The sequence below is a fragment of the Tenrec ecaudatus genome, chromosome 1 (genome assembly GCF_050624435.1).
Source record: "Tenrec ecaudatus isolate mTenEca1 chromosome 1, mTenEca1.hap1, whole genome shotgun sequence".
In the NCBI taxonomy this organism is placed as follows: Eukaryota; Metazoa; Chordata; class Mammalia; order Afrosoricida; family Tenrecidae; genus Tenrec; species Tenrec ecaudatus.
In genome coordinates, this window is record NC_134530.1 from 205,105,245 (window position 1) to 205,111,966 (window position 6,722).

General features: G+C 36.5%; 1 non-coding gene across 1 annotated transcript; it reads left to right on the forward strand.

Annotated features, from left to right (window-relative positions):
• Positions 1–601: 601 nt before the first annotated feature.
• Positions 602–764, forward strand: LOC142437964 (U1 spliceosomal RNA). The gene has a single exon (XR_012782461.1). It is a non-coding gene; the product is annotated as a U1 spliceosomal RNA (small nuclear RNA).
• The last annotated feature ends 5,958 nt before the right edge of the window (positions 765–6,722 follow it).

Below are 6,722 nucleotides of genomic sequence, written 5' to 3' on the forward strand. Positions count from 1 at the left end.
GTTGCATGAAATTATCCAGTCACCAAAGAGACGAGTGTTCTAAGAAGAAGAAAGAAAGAAAATAAAAACTTTCCTACCAAAGGGAGTAGACACTGGAGATTTCTATGTAGGGAAGGGCAAAAATGGGGAAATAAAACAGTGAATTAGACTGTTGACAAGTGGTAAATTGGGCAAGAAACCAAATAATAATTAAAGGGTAAACTACTACTGTGTTTGATGACTATTTTAAAATTTATAATATAAAATTAATGATCTGAAATGTAATCCTCTACCAAGTTTACAATGGAAAGTTATTTTTGAAAAAGACTGTCAAGTTGAGTCTGACATCCTTGCTAAACTCCTTGTCCTCTTGATCTTGTTTGACCTGCTCATCATTTTGTGCAACACCATATAACTGGCTATGAGATGGCTCTGCTTAGGGTAAATGTCCACTATTTGAACCATCAGACCAGGAATCACAGGGTCGTTCAGTACTATAAGGTGCTCTGGTGGTGCTGTGGGATAAGCCTTGGCCTGCTAACCACAAAGTTGGTGGTTCAAATCCACAAGCCACTGTCTAGGGGAAGGATGACACTATCTACTCTCACAAAGCATTACCACCACACTTACCTGGCAGGGGAGACGCCATGATCACGAAGGTGGTTTTCCCGGGGCGAGGCTCATCCATTGCACTCTGATGTGCTGACCCCTGCGATTTCCCCAAGTGTGGGAAAGTCAACTGCACAATTTGTGGTAGTAGCGGAGTGTGTTTGTGCTTTCCCCTGTTTAAAAAAAGAAAAGAGATTTGCCACCATGGAAACTCCATATAAAGTTGCTAGGGGCTAGAATGGACATCATGGCAGTGGTTTTGTTTTGGGTTTGATTAAATGCTGTGACCTCACAATTGTCCAAAGAGTCACAATCGTTTTCATTCGTTAATCTAGTGGGAGAAAGACAAAACAATTTACTAGATAGCAAGTCGTTTTTCCTCTCAAGGCCCCAAAATTAATAGAACAAATCAATTAATTGAATATAATAACATTTTAAACTTCCTTATGAATTAAAATGAAAATGTAACAAAAGTTGTAAGCATATTTTTCATATTTGAGTCTGCAAAACAGAAAGACCAACAAAACGTTAGCATAGTTCTCAGAGAAAGCAAGTTGTTTCAGATTGCATCTTATAGTAGAAAAGAGTTTGAGGGATCTTTTCAAATGCACTGATTAGTGAAATTAAAATTGAAATGTTCTATACTAAATAGATAAGCTTAAGGGAAAAGTATTCCTAATTGAAAACCTTGCCCTTAAGAGAAACGTAATACCAAATTAAGGTGAACAAAAGCAGCAAAAAAGCCTGAGCAGTTTCCAAAAACTATACAAAAAGCTTATTATGCCTAAAGTTGGCACTGAAGAATAAATTCTAATTCACAGGGAACACTGTGCTCATATTGCTTTTTAGAAATGCTATAGAACATCACATTGGTTTCACTTGATTAACCTAAGAACTGATATATCCGGGAATATTGTTAATTCTTTTGTATTAGTTTGTTACTCATTGCTCCTCACAATTTTTTTAAGAATAAGAATTCCTCTATGGGATTGGGTTCTATGTAATTTATTTCTGATAATTTCATTATAATAGATAAACATTAAGTTGAGTTCTAGAACTCCATTAGCTCTGCTAATTAATTGTTCGGCTGTTAACCACAGGGTCAGCAGTTCAAGCACAATAGCTTCATTGTCCAAGAAAGATCAGGCTCTCTGCTCCAGCAGAGTTACAATTTTAATAATCCTATAAAATGTCACTTAGAGTAAGATTTAACTCAAAGGTAGTGAGTGGATTTTTATGAGTTTATGCTATTTTACAAGATTTGATTTGTGTTACTTTATGTACTTCACTAAAAACTTTACAACCACTTGTCTTACCAGGTGTTAGTACTCTGTTGCCTTGTGTGTTGCTGGAAGCTATGTCATTGTTATTTCAAAAGCCAGTAGGACCACTGTGGTAATTACATAATCTGGTGTGAATTTGGGACTTGAGAGGATTAAGAGTGAAGAGGTGGAGTCTAGTCTGTCAATAGGGTCTTAGCTAATGAGGCCTCTGTGTGGGCATGGCCTAGTCCTGAGGATTCAGGGAGCTCCTATATTTTCTCCTTGGAAGAAGGAGAAACTCTCTCTTGGATCACTCCCTGTGAGACATTTCTGAGAAGAAGCCACATGAAGCTATTCTGAGGCAGAACCATTTGGAGACCCCTGCCAATGTTAAGATGCTTACAAATGCCACTGGATCCACAAGACTCCCACTCAGTGGCCTGTGATCTTCCTGCATTCAGTGTCATTACATGTATTTTATGAGTCTGAAGAGGACTTAATAGATTGGTATCAGGCATATGGGCTAATATCAGACTTATGGACTTGATTTGGATTAGGCTGGGATATTTTCTCAATATTCAATTGCTCTTGTATATAAACCTCTTTCTTATACACATAAGAGTCTCTATGGATTTGTGACTCTAGTCTACCCAGACTAACACAGTCAACCAAAGTAAACAGGTTTCAGCAAAATTCCAAACTAAGAACAGGCAATGAAAGAAGAAGAGGCTATGCCCTTCAGATAAATTAATCAATGAATTTATACATTGTTATTTTGTCATATCTTGCCCTATCCGGAGTCTCCCTTCCCCCCTCTTCTCTGCCGGATAGGGCAAGATATGACAAAATAACAATGTATAAATTACCCAGGGCACATAAGGGAAGGGGGAGCGGGGAGGGAGGGGAAAAAAAAGAGGACTTGATGCAAAGGGCTTAAGTGGAGAGCAAATGCTTTGAGAACAATTGGGGCAGGGAATGTATGGATGTGCTTTATACAATTGATGTATGTATATGTGTGGATTGTGATAAGAGTTGTATGAGTCCCTAATAAAATATAAAAAAAGAAAAGAGGAGAAAAAAAAGAAAATGATTAGGGCAAAGAGTGTATAGATGTGCTTTATACAATTGATGTATATATATGTATAGATTGTGATAAGAGTTTTATGAGCCCCTAATAAAATGTTTTTTAAAAAAATCAAAAAAATTAATCAATGAAAACCTATGGATAGCGGCAAAACATTGTCAAATACTGAAGGTCCCATGAATAGAAGCAGAACGTGGCAGAGTTAGTGCCAGTAAATGAGCAACCAAACTTGGAAAATATGGCCTTGATGATAGAAATGAAGTTGGTTCTCACATGATTGAATTTTTAAATGCCAATGACGTCATAAAATACCTTTTCTAACAAGACAAAAGATGACTATACTTGTGGACATCTCCAGATGGAATGCACAGAAAGCCTAATAGCTACATCTGTGGGACAAGACAACAGAAAAATAGCTCAAACCAGGCCAGGGGCTAACACGGAAACAGACCATCACTTGTTACATGTAAGTTCAGGCTGACGCTGAAGAAAATTCAAACAATTCCACAGGAGCCAAAATCTACCAGCAAGTGTTGATGATTTAATTTTGTGTGAACCCTACTGTCATAATGTTTATATGTTGGGCTATAATCTGCAAGGTCAGCCATTCAAAACCACCAACCACTGACCTGGAGAAAGATAGAGTTTCCTACTCTGGTAAACAGAGTTTCACTAACTCACAGGGGCAGTTCTATCTGTCCCATAGGGTCTCTATGAGTTGACATCAACTTGATGGCCATGAGTGTGTGAGAAATCTACTAGCAATATAGAACTGAAAATTTACATCAAAATCATATCAAACATGAAATCTTTATCATTAAAACTGATTAAATACGAGTAGTTGCCTAATGGTAAAAACTCCAAAAATTGTTGAGATGGATCAAAGTATATCTATTCAAATGGAGAGTTATATATACTCTATGTTAGGATCACACTAGGCACTGAAAATAGAGATAAGAACAGGTTATCTTCAGTGATCTCAGAACTCAGTTGAGAAATAAGAGACAAAGACATTGGTGTGGATGCAAGGGAAGAGAAAGACTACTGTCAATGGTGGGAGTTAATGGTTTGAAATACTGAATATTGTTAAGGATGAATTTACTCAAATTTTATCTGCAAATTTAGAGCAGAAATTTTCAAACAACTCAGCAAGTTTTACATAGAAAATTCACAAATCGATCCTAAAATTTCTTGCAAAAGAACATAGAATGGCCCAAATAATTTGAATTAAAATGGAGAACATTAGAAGATATACACTTCCTGATGACAAGGTTATCAAATATCTACAGGAATCAACCATCTCTTGTCTGTAAATTTGTCATACTGTGGGGACTGCCTGTTATTGTGATTATGCTAGAGGTTTTGTCCATGGTATTTCAAATACCAGAAGTGTCACCCCAGGTGAATAGATTTCAGCTAAACTTTCAGACTAAGAACAGTGTATAAAGATAGAATTGGAGTCAACTTCTGAGGGATTAGTTACAGAAAACCTTATGAAGAACGTTAGAACACTGTCAGATGTAGAACCCAAAGATGACTCCCATAGGTTGGAAATCACTCATTTCGACTGAGGAAGTTCTCAAAGCAGAGCTGACCATTCTTAAGTGGATGGATTAAAGCTTCTTAACGTCCTGATAGGCAACAAACAACTGAAAACGTATATTAATAATTGGAACATGAAATATGCAAAGTATAAATCTAGGAAAATTGGAAATCGAGTATTAGTGAAGGACTCTATTGGCAAAATATTTAACAATCCAGGTAGCATCATCAGAAAGTGGAAGGAATGCACTGAGTCACTGTATCAGAAACTCACAATTCACGATTTCTCTTTCAAGAGAAAACATATAATTCAGCACGAATGTTGCAGAAGGAAGACATTAGTGAAAGGCAACATTCCAGGAATTGATGGAAAGTGAAGTAAAATGTTTTAGCAAGCTTTTCTATGCCACAAATTTTGAAGACATCTGCAACCGGAAGACATCCACATTTGTACTCATTCCAAAGAAATCTGACCCAACAGATTGTAGAATTTATAGAATAATATTAAAAATAAAATATGCATGTTAAATTTTGATGATGATCATTTAAAGCAGTTGCAATAGTGCAACAAAAGGAAGCTTTCAGAGATTCGATTTGGCTTCAGAAGAGAACACGTTATGACAGACATCATTGTGGACATCAGATGAATCTTGGCTGAAAGCAGAAAACAACACACAAAATATACATAGGAATTTGACTGTGGGAGTCATAAGATACCACTGATAAGATGAAGAAGAATAGACATTACAGAAGATTTCTTTATGCCCATAAAGGACCTGAGCACATGGACCAAGGGGCAATGCAGCAGAGAAAGGAAATATGATGTGGGTCAAAATCAGGAAAGTTGTGTCTCGTGTTGTATCATTTCACCATACTTTTCAAATCTGTATGCCAAGCAAATCCTCTAAGAAGTTGAATTTATGAAGAAAAATACATCAAATGGACTGGGAAAATAATTATCCTCCATCTATATGCAGACTAGGAGGCCTACAGGTGTAGTGGTAAGTGTTGGACACTGATCCACAAGGTCGGCAGTTTGAAACCACTAGCAGGTCCACAGAAGACTAGGTTTCATAAGCTCAAAACCAATTGCAGCCTCAGAAACTCACAGTGGTGTGTTATCAGTCAACATTGACTTTGCAGCAGTGAGTACATGCAGATTATACAATCTTGCTTCCTGAAAGCAAAGAGCATTTGAAGCAATTGCTGATGAAGATCAAGGACTGTAGACTTCAGAATCAATTACAATTCTAGGTAGGGAAAACCAAAACCTTTGCATACCCATGCAATGCAGTGTTATTCAATCGTAAAGCGAAATAGAATTTTGATAAAGGCTACACTATGGGTGAAACAAAAAATATCATAAGTAAACTAAGTCAAACATTAAAGGAAAAACAGATAGCTGAAATAGCTTCAGAAACTAAATATATAGTTTATCAGTGGTTGCGAAAAACTCCAGGAGGAAGAGTGAGTACTATTGCTGAAGGAATAATGTATTTTAGGGTGATGTAAACCTTGAGGAAACAGCGGGAGTAACACAACATAGTAGATGTAATTAAGTGTATTGTAAGTTTGCTATCATTAGATGTAATTAAACGTAATGTCAGTGTACTATTAAAATCATTAAAATGTCAATCATCTTGTTATATAATTCCAGAACTCTTTACTGTGCTCATGCAGAACCTATATGTTAACCAAGAAGCAGAGGATTAAACATAACACAGGAAGATTCATGGCTTGAAGTCAGGAACTGTCGGTGATAGGTTTATATCCTTTCACCATACTTATTCAATCTGTATGCTAAGCAAATATTCCAAGAAGTTGGACCATATGAAGAAGAAGGCAGCATCGGGATTGGAGGACAGCTTAACAACTTGCAGTAGGCACATGACAAAATCTTTCTTGCCAAAAGCCAAGAGTACTTAAAACACTTAATGATCAAAATCAAAGAGTGTAAACCTTAATATGGATTGCAACTCGGTGTAAAGAAAGGCAAAATCCTTACAATTGGACCATAATGAGATGGATTAGTAAAGAGGCTAAATTCTTCCACCTCCATATTTGAAGTACAAATTATTTTGAGGAATTTCTTCAGGCGTATACATATAGGCATGATTATGATCCACAACCAGTGAACATTTACACTTGTGGCATATTATAATCGCATACATCATCTTGAACTTTTTTCTTCTTATGAAAATAAGGTTTTCTTCTCTATAAGAATTTTTTGTTGTTATTCAACTCAC